The following is a 10,381-nucleotide window of genomic DNA, read 5'->3' as shown; positions in this document are numbered from 1 at the left end:
ACTTTGAGATGTTGGTGAAACACTCAGGTTGAGCTAAGTGATCAGGGAAAGAAAGCACGGCCTTTTGCTGATCATCTGATCAAGAAATAGTGCACTAAGGAAAACCAGCAGATATTCTGAAGGGGAGGAAAGCACCCTACCAAGCTTTGAAAGGCTTGGGTCAATTCCTAAATCAACTTCCTTCTCTGCCTTATCATTCAAATCCTCTCCTTATCTTTAAAATCCTCCCCTCTGCCTTGTCTTTAAAATCCTCTTGATCCCAGAGAGGGACAGGTGCCTGGGGCCAATGAATTAAGGACAATTTGAAAAAGTTTGTAGATTCCACTATAGAAGTACGATTTCAACAGAATATCCCCACCCAGCCCTTCCAGGGCACCTCCCCACTGGTCTGATTCTCTCTGAACCGTTCTGAACTACATTCCAGGGGCAAATGTTCAAGGGGGAGAGCTGGTTATACTGGTATTGCTCATTCCACTCATCTTTCCAGAAGAACAGACTATATGTTTATAACAAACCAGTAGAATTTCGGGCGGGAAATGTTTTTTTCCCTGTTATCAGAATGTAGCCAGACTTAAAGAAGCCTGGTTATCTATCAGTCATTTGGTATTCTAAACATGCGGGTGTGGACTGCCCACCTAGCTGTGGCTTGCCCGACTTGTAACCAAGTTTGTCCCAGTTAGGTTGCCTAAATGCCCGAGGGATTATGCTTTTTGGCAGTTCAAACAGAAGCCCAGTGCTTAGGCCAGAATATTAATAATATTGTAAATTCATACAGGACAGAACTGACATTGAAGAATGTAACAATGAAGTAAAACGAGTGTTTCAAAAGTAACCATAACAAAAACATAAACTCAAACTGAGGAGCTTGTTCTTTTAAAGCATCATTAGGGAAACAATGCAGATCCAAAGGATGTTTTTAAACTTCTTTAAAAAAAAGTCTTTCAGGAATAGTTTTAGATGTACATGTGAAAATTCTTTTTTTTTTAATTGAGATCTTTCATTTTTGATCAAAATTCATTTATTAGAGTGAAAAAAAAATCATAGGCTTTAGAAAGCACAGACCTGGGTCACATCAGACCCTCTGCTACATTCTGGGTTTATGAACTTGGAAAGAATGTGTTTGAGCTTTCATTTACTCATCTAAAAATTGGGGAAATTACAACATCTTCTAAAAATATACATGCCTTGTTTCTGGCAGTTCTACTTCTAGGAAATTATCTGAAGGAAATGATCATAGAAATCTACCAAGACATATATATGAGGAATGTCCACTCGAAGCACTGAAATATAATAATATCTGAGTATGACACATCCACATACAGAAATACCAAAGATTGATTAAAGATTTTATAAAAGAAGTTGAATGATATAATAAAACCATTCCAAATATAATGTTAAATGAAAAATTATAATGTTATGCATAGTATAATTAATTTTGGGGGAAAGAATATGTTCATGTGCTCACTTATAGAGGAAAGACTGGAGTGATGCTCATGGTATTGGCAATTGTGGATAGATCTGAATGGCGACCTTGAAGGACGTTTTGTTTTCTTCCTTCTGCTCTTTTAGATTTTCCAAACTTTCTTTAGTGAACATGTACTAATTTTATAATTCTTAAAAAAGTACTAAATGGGGACACTAATACTTACCTTATGGATTTGTATAAAATTTAATTAGGTGAGATGATTTATCAAATACACTTAGCTTAGTGGCTGGCATTTAGTTGGCATTTTCAGTTATTTTTACCTAGTTTAATCACTCATCATGGCTTTAGCTCAAAATTATTTTGGACTTGAAACAAAACCCCAAATATTACAATTTAATGGATGAAGATTTGTCACCATTAAGGATATTCAAAAGAATGTATTGTAAGCTGTGAAGACAATTTCAGAAGGGATACCTGAGGCTTTGTGCAGTGGGGCGTGGGGGTAGTCTGGGGACTCTGAATTCAACATTTAAACTGAGGGTGACTACTTTGGAGCATTTAGTTAGACATGTAAGCTTTGGATTGTTTGTTTAAAAACCTGTCATTACTATATAGCTACATAGGGTACAAAGATAGATGGAACAATATCTAACTCAAAGTGAGCAATTAGTCTGTCATGATAAATGTCCCCTCTTCTTCAGGCTGATAAAAAAGTGTCTTGTCAGAGCCTCTTGTATCATCCCAGAAGCACTGCACATGAGCCCTGCTGCTTCCTGTTAGCAACATTCTTCATCCTGCAGAAATGTAGGGGGAAGCTTTTGTGGGTATGGCTCAAAGACAGCTCACATTATCCCTCTCCTCCTTCCAGGTTATTTACCCTCGTGTGGTGTGCCTCTCCCCAACCCTGGGTCTCATGTGCGCATGGCGCGCGCGCGCACACGCACCCACACACGCCTGCCTTCCCACCTCTCCTTTCCCCTCCTATCTTCTGTCCCCTGTGCTGAGTTAGGAGCTCCTCCTATTTTTTTTTCTTTTTATCTCTGTTTTAGCCTTTACCATAGAATATTGTAAACATTAGTTTGCTTATCTCGCTCCTGCACCAGAGGTTCTTGAGAGATCTGTCACTTTTATTTAATCTCTCAGTCTTAGTTTCTGCCCCTTAGTTTTTCATTGGCAAGGCGGGAACATAAAGTCCCATTTAGAGGTTGGTTGTGGGCATACTATTACATAAAGGGAGTAGAGTCTCTGGCACATACTGGGCACCCAATAATGGAAGCTATTATTATGATAATTATGTTATTTAGTTACTTTTGTATCCTCAGGGCCTGGCATAATGCCTGATGTATGAAGGATGTAAAATAAATTTCTGGTGAATTAATGAATTGCTATATGAATTAAAGAATATGGTTTTAAAATAAAAGAAGAATGTCTTTTTGTAGTATTTATAGACTTGGGCAATCATCCCATGCACTTCCCTGCTCGTCCCTTTCCCTGTCTGGTGCCCATCTTTGGATACTGTCTTTCCTTGGGAAAATTAATTGCTCCCATATAGGTATAGGAAATCTGACTGTTAATTCCATGTACATGTGGCTTAGTAGAGGTAAGAGGAATTTCTCCCTTTATCATCACCTCCTTAATCTACCTAGTTTATTGTATAGGAACCAGCCTTCATTAGTCTTGTTAACCTCTTCACTCTCTCAAAATACGACAGCCAACCCCTGGCCAAGATAATCTGATTAAGATGAAATAAACTGTAATGCTAATTTGCAGACTTTGTTAGTTCCAATCTATTCACCTCTCTCAGTGTTGACAAAACCTGTTAGCTGATTTGCATTCCACCTCCTATCCTTCTCCCAATTTCCTTTGAAGAATATGTTTGTGAATTATTTTAAGCCAGTTAAATCACTCTGAGAGCTAAATGCTATTTTTAAACCTTTTAGGAGCAGTTTAGAAAGGATGATTTAGCAATGTGAGCCATTTCACAATAAAATATCCCCCCAAAACTTCAAGTTTGTGATAAGTTTCAGGGTATTAAGATACCAAAGGTAAATGGGTCACTGTTCTCAGATACATTTCTTAAAGCCATGACATTATAATGCAGGTGAGACATGTCAGAAGCCATCTACTGCTGAAGAGAATGCCTTCCTTTCCAGTATCTCCATAATGCACTGCTTTATGTCTTTGCTCTTTGTGTCCAACATGCAGCATGCAGAATTTTGTCCTCTTTTATCGAGACCACTCTCTCTGTGTTCTTGTCAGACTTCTTGCCCAACATAAGTTCTTGCCAATAGGTAGTCATCCGAACCACCATATCTTCCAAAGATTGTGTAGTAGGTCCAGGATTCTAGGTGGCCTTGCATGGGGAGCAGACCTCCACAACGTGATCACAGGGTGAGAGCCCTCTTGATTGATTATCCCATTGTTTCTATGCCTTTATTGAGCCCCCAGTCCACCAACCAAAGTACATGATCTCTCCATTTAAAAAGCTCTACCAGTTTCAGGAAGTCTTCCCAGATTAAGAATGCAGATCTTTTCTTGTCTCAGCTTTTCTAGACCTTTATATTGATTGTTCCCATCTCAGTAATGCATCTAATACTGCCCCTTCTCCCTCTTCTGCTCACGCTTGTATGTGAATCTATTCCTTCTTGATTAACTGTGTTGTCCGCACATACCTTTCATGCTGGTTCAGGGCATTGTTCGATAATAGACTGTGGGCAGTTAAAATAGAAGGACCTGTTACTTTCTTTTGCTCTTTTTTTTAGGTGACTGGTGAAGCACCAGGTATAATTACAACTTAACAAATGCTTTTCTGGTGAAATGTTCTTTCATACTTTCAAACTGTACCTTCTGTTATCTAGGTACTATAGGTGATGGGGAAACAATAGTGGGAGTTGATAACAAAAGTTAAAGTTGATAAAATCTAGAGTTACACCTTTGTTAATAACAAACTGAAACTTGGAGAGTTTTAAACAATTCTTTACATATATATATATATATATATATAGAACCACCTATTATCACTGGTTGGCAGTGAAGATAAGTCCATAGTTTTTATCACTGACTGTGGAGTTTGGATGAAGACAAAGAACTTTCTAAAATGCCTAGATTGCTTCAACCTTCAGGGAAGTCACTCCACACATGAGGTCACATATACTGTTATATTGTTTTCCCAGTGAGGGCACCAGATTTTCCTCTGTATATTTATTTTATTTTCACATATGGAATACTGAGATAATCTACCATGAAAATTTGAGATGTCATAATTACTAATTTCACAGTGAGAAATATGATTTCTTTACAAAGATGATCGTAGTTATATTTTTGTCACTTTCTTGCTGTCATTCCTGCTAATAATTCATAGCCCTGTTGAATAGGGATTGGTAGTTTATCCAGACTTATCAGTAGGAATACAGCATAGAGAATTTTAAATTAAGAGCTAGAGGGGACCCAAGAGCACTTTTTTTTTCCCCCTAAATAAAGAAACAGATCCTTTGAGAGGTGATTTTTAAGATTAGATGGTTAACCTGCAGCAAATGCAGGCTATTGGATTCCCAGTCTAATGCTCTTTCTGGTAAACTAAACTTCCTATATAATTTCATGATACTGAAAGTAGGGTTGGGATGGTAGGTATTGACAAATTGCTCCCAAGTTTTGCCTATTTATGCAGAGGTTGTCAGAGTGCTCACTGATGCCTTCACTTTTCACAGAAGTGTTACTGTGGACATAAATCAGTATGTGCTTGTGTATATGGAACATGCATATCTAGTATGGAAAGTAATGAGACTCTGCACTCAAAACTTTTATTCCAAATAATGCCGAATCATCACTAACCTGGCCTGTAGGTCTCCATTAGTAAAGCAAATTACATATGATGGCAGCAAATATTTGATGTGGGGGAAAAGGATTGACTATTGGAGAAAGGTACGGGAAGGGCAGATTTTCACCTTTCTGTGACATTCTAGGCAGGGGATTACAGCAGCTGTGTTCTGGGCTTATTGGCAGAACCAGATTGCCCCTCTCTTCCTTCACCATCTTATTCCCACCCCCACCCCCGCCAGTCAAGTTCCAGAAGTTCCTGTGTCCACTCCAGGGAAGAGATAATACTTCTCTTCCTGAAAGGAGAAAAAATGATATTGTGCATAATCTTTTCTCAACCTTATTTCCCATTTCTCATAGGGACTAGGCTATGGAGATGGTTGACCTGTCTACACATTAAAAACAAAAGCAGAAACAAATACTCTAAGCCTTCTGTAAGCTCTGCCTTTCCCTCTTTGTACCTCCTTTTGAGTAAATCCCACTAGACCTTGGCTGGATCGCCTATGCAGTGCAGTTCACCAGGTGACACTATTGTCATGGATCTACTGAAGTGAGGGTTGCCCAGTCCTCTGCTCACCTGCAGTATCACAAGGTTCTCGTCATTGTTCTGCTTTTCAAAGCAACTCATTGCCCTGAAGCACAGGTCTTCCCTTCCCAAGAGACTTTAAAATGTACATCTGTCTTCCAAAGTTATGGGAATCTTAATTTGTCATAAAATACCATGAATGAGTTGTGGTAAGTTTTTGGCAGGATCTAGAAAATAGTGGTTTCAATTAAACATGAATCACTAAGACACTGCTTCCTTAACACAATCAACTCAGAGCAGCCCTTATTGTTAGCATTAAGAGATTTCCTCCACAGATCTCTCCATCTTACACAGACTTCCAGTATGGAGGTCTAGGCGTGAAAGCACAGAAAATTATTCCAACCAAATCTTCTTTTCTCTGAAACATAGAATACAGATGCATCCTTTCTCATTACCTTCCATGAAGAGATCTTCTCAGGTTTCCAGAGTATTAAAACATGCATAGATAAATCAGCCAAAAGTGAGAAAAAGGAAAAGCTGAAGAGTGTCATTTCCACTGAGGGAACTTTTCAGTAACCACTTGAGGAGCATGGAAACTGCTCTTGTGTAATGTGGAGGGCTCTGTGGTGGGAAATTTGCTAGGATAGGAGCTTGAAATGTGCACCTGGGCCCCCTTGTCCTAAACAGGACTGCAAATGAGTGCATACGGTGATGGGTAAGCCCCGAGATGGGTGGAGAACGTGAGGGTTTAATGAAGTATCAGTAATAGCTTTGCTTCACGGTGGCATCAATTGTTACACAACGTTGCTTCTGAGTCACAAAAAGAAAAACATTATTTTCAAACAACGTTTATTTTAAAATATGGGTAGCCTGGACATTGTTTAAGATGCTGAGGAAAAGGAAAATGCTCTCTTGTCTGAGAGCTTGAAGTCTAAAAGACAACATGATTGGTATTCTGAATAGTAACTTTTATTTGCTTTTTCCAAATGAATGAAGGAAATTTCATTTTACCTTTTTCTCCTTGGCCCCACCATATTGATTTTTTCTCTCAGTTGCAAGGCAGTGTTTGGTGGTAAGGAAAGGTAAGGGGATATGTGACTGTATTTGCACTGTAGAGAAAACCAGGCAGCTGACTAGAGAAAGCAATGCTGTTTGGAGGAGGAAGAAGGGAAAATTCATAAGGTAAGTATTTTTTCTTTTCGGGTATGATAGACAAATTATCAAATACCAAGGTTTCACATGTTAGTAGATTCCATGTTTCTGATGAAGAAAAATTGCAATAATTGTTGGGCTTGATGACTTTTCCAAGCAGGAATCTATGATCTACTCTTTGTATAGATGACTTTCGCAATGAATGGTGTCCAAGGAACAGAATAAAGCTCTCAGTCACTATTACCCCTGTAGTAAAGATAAATGCACAAAGTGGGTGGGTTTCAAAGAATACTTAAAAAAAAACACCACATTTTATTTTCTTTGATTTGATTAAACATGCACATGATATCCAATTCAACAAAGTACACAGTGAAAAGTGAATTTCTCTTCAGTTCCCATCCCACAACCACCTAGCTTTTCTCCCAAACACCATCATTGTTATTGCTGTATTTTGGTGTGCTGGAGAAGGTCTATCAGAGGCTTCTTTTCAAATAACTCTTAATCCTTCTGATAATACAGGTCCTGAGGCTCATGTTTCCTACTAGGAAAAGGTGTTTGGCCCCTTTTTGGCAAGAGGGATGGGTGTAACCTCCAATTTTCTTTAGAAAGTGGGAATACCTCATAATAACCCTGAAAGATAGGTATAGCCAACCCTATTTTCCAGATTAGTAAAATTGATTCTAGGAAATTGTGGGATTTGCCTGGCCAAACAGGTTGTTACTGGAACCAGAGTACCCATCCAGGCAGTCTGATCCCCAGTCTTATGCTTTCTACCTTTCAGCCAACCCAGAGGTCTCTTTAGCACCAGTTAGAAGTCTCCGGTGTGGGTGCAAATGGGTTTTCCCTTTTTGTAATCATGCCCCAAAATAACTTGTAAGAAAACCTCAAGATTGTAATAGCAATATCCAGAGTTCCAGAAAAAATATTAGCGTATGAATATAGATACACACAGTCCCACAACCGTTCATGACCTCCTCATGTCCTCCTGCTCAATTCTGATGGCAGTTTTAATGGTTGTCACAATTCACAAATACTCTCAGGAAGAGAGGCTGTGCTTGTTTCTTCTCTTCAGCCACAGTGAAATATACTAAGAAAGGAGGACATTCCAGGCAGACAGGCAGGAAGCGCCAGACAACTATTCATCATCATCAGTGGTTCATACCTACAGACTTGCCCTCCTTGCCCCCCACTGCACCCCATTCACCCTAGAGGTGGCCCGCCTGGCTGCAGCATCCCTGAGGCAACTGCTGTTGTCAGGGTTTACCAGCCTTCCATTGGGTTTCACTGGTTGGAGCATTCTTTCCCTTGCACAGGTCCTGATTTGGTTTCACATGGCCCAGTTTCTTTGAGGCCCTCTGTAATTTGGTTATGATGGATAGACAGCATTTGCTTTAGAATCATTTTTTAAAATAATGATCATAAATAGTTTCTGAAGTATTAAGAGGATATGTTAAGGATTGTCTGTTCGTGTCACTTGGAGTTGTCATTAATAATTGGTTTGTATTATATGCTACTATCCCCAACTCCCTAGGGTAATAATTTTGACATGCATTCTAGTCCTTGTACATAGTTCTGAAAATAACCAAAAAGAGGAGGAAAAGTTCTTCTGATCATGGGCGTGTCATCTGTGTTCACAAAGAATGAAGTGTTCTGTTATTTATCCCTGGTCCAGCAACACTGAAATATTCCTTATAGCTCCACATGGGCAGCTAAAATTCAAAGACTGTAACTATCAATGCACTTTTTTTCCTTGTTATATTAAAAGCACAGAAACATGTCTGACTCAGATTAGCATTTCTGAGGATTAGAATGAATAGGCTTTTAATTTGCTTTCTAACTCTATCAAAGTTTATTTAAATACATTATTATTTTTTTCTTTTCTTCTCATATAGGAAAGAATGTTCTGGAGAATAATATTCCTTGCTTGCAATATTGAAAGAGAAATTGCAAGTAGCATCTCAACTCTCCCCCCAGGAAACATGTCTGGAGGTAACAGGGGATTTTTCATGGACACTCCAACCAAAGTGCCTTGGTGGTCAAGGTCGGGCAGCATGAGAGACCCATCTACCTAGGGTTCCCTGGGGGACAGGCAAGACTGCCTTCACCATTGGAGCCATTGACCATTGACTATGGTGTGAGAGCTCTGGTCTCTGCACATAGAACAAAGCATTTCCAAGCCTGCTGTTGTAGGATGTTTCCATCTTACTGTTATGGACTGAATGTTTGTATCCCTCGAAAAATTCATACACTGAATGAAGTCTTAACCCCCAATTTGGTGGTATTTCCAGGTGGAGCTTTTGGGTGTTAATTAGGCTTAGATGAGGTTGTGAGGGTGGGACCTCATGAAGGGATTAGTACCCTTATAAAAAGAGACTAAAAAAGACTAGAGGTCTGTCTTCCCACCATGTGAGGATAGGGTGAGAAGACAGCCTTCTGTGAGTCAGGAAGAGAGTTAGCTGGCACCTTGATCTCGGAGTTCCAGCCTCCAGAACTAAACTAAACAAGCTAAATACGTACATTCCTGTTGTTTAAGCTGCTCAGTCTATAGTATTTTGTTAGGTAGCCGGAGCTAAGAGACCTGCATAATTTAATGCTACTCTGACATCGAATTTTGATTTAACCATTTTAGCCCTTTACTCATTGTTGCTCTTTGCTTTGACCTGGGCCAGCTCTTGCTTGTGGCCCAGAGAACCTGTCAAATCAAAAGTCTTCATGTCGTTCAGTGGAGACAGTTACTCCTCCAGTGTCTCCAGGTTCAAAGACTGATGGTAAATTTTCCTAAACAGGGGTACTTCTTACATTTCCTTGATAATTCATTCACTGCGCTAATCACCAATGCTGTGTTAAAATCATTTCATTTCTTCTCTTTCTTCTGTGCTTCTCTATTCGAATCTTACCAGTGAAGGTCAGGGCCTGTTCTCTTCTGCTCCGCTCTGCATTGTCAGTGGCAAGCGCAGTACCCAGCCCCAACAGGCGCTGGTGATGAGTACGGAGCGCTGTCAGGGTGTGACGGAGGTCGCTAGGTGGGAGCACCTCTGCTTCAGGGTTAACTCGTTCCCTAAAAAGAGCTAAGGAACTCTTTGACTGATGTTTTTCCCAGGGCCTCTCTTTCCATCCCTTTCTCTATTCCTTGTCTCAATACTGTTGAACTCATTTCCTTGCTTTGCTTAAAAATGACCATTCTAAACAGACCTGTGACAAGACCAAATTAGCAAAAAGGATTCCCCAGAGGTCTGAAGGAGTAACCGGAGGGAACTGAGGAAGTGCCTGGCCAGATCTGTAACCTCAAGCGAATTATAATCGATACTCAGAATGAAGGAGAAATCTAACACAGCCTGAGAAGACTGTGCTCTCTGATTCTCCCCTGCTTTAGGCAGATTATAAAGCTAGGATCACTGAACATTTAAGTATAGAAAAGAGAAAAAAATTCCTCCAATAGGCAATGATGAGCTCTAAATAGT

Source organism: Manis pentadactyla, chromosome 12 (assembly GCF_030020395.1).
Source record: "Manis pentadactyla isolate mManPen7 chromosome 12, mManPen7.hap1, whole genome shotgun sequence".
Lineage (NCBI taxonomy): Eukaryota > Metazoa > Chordata > Mammalia > Pholidota > Manidae > Manis > Manis pentadactyla.
Note: the sequence above shows the minus strand (reverse complement) of the source record.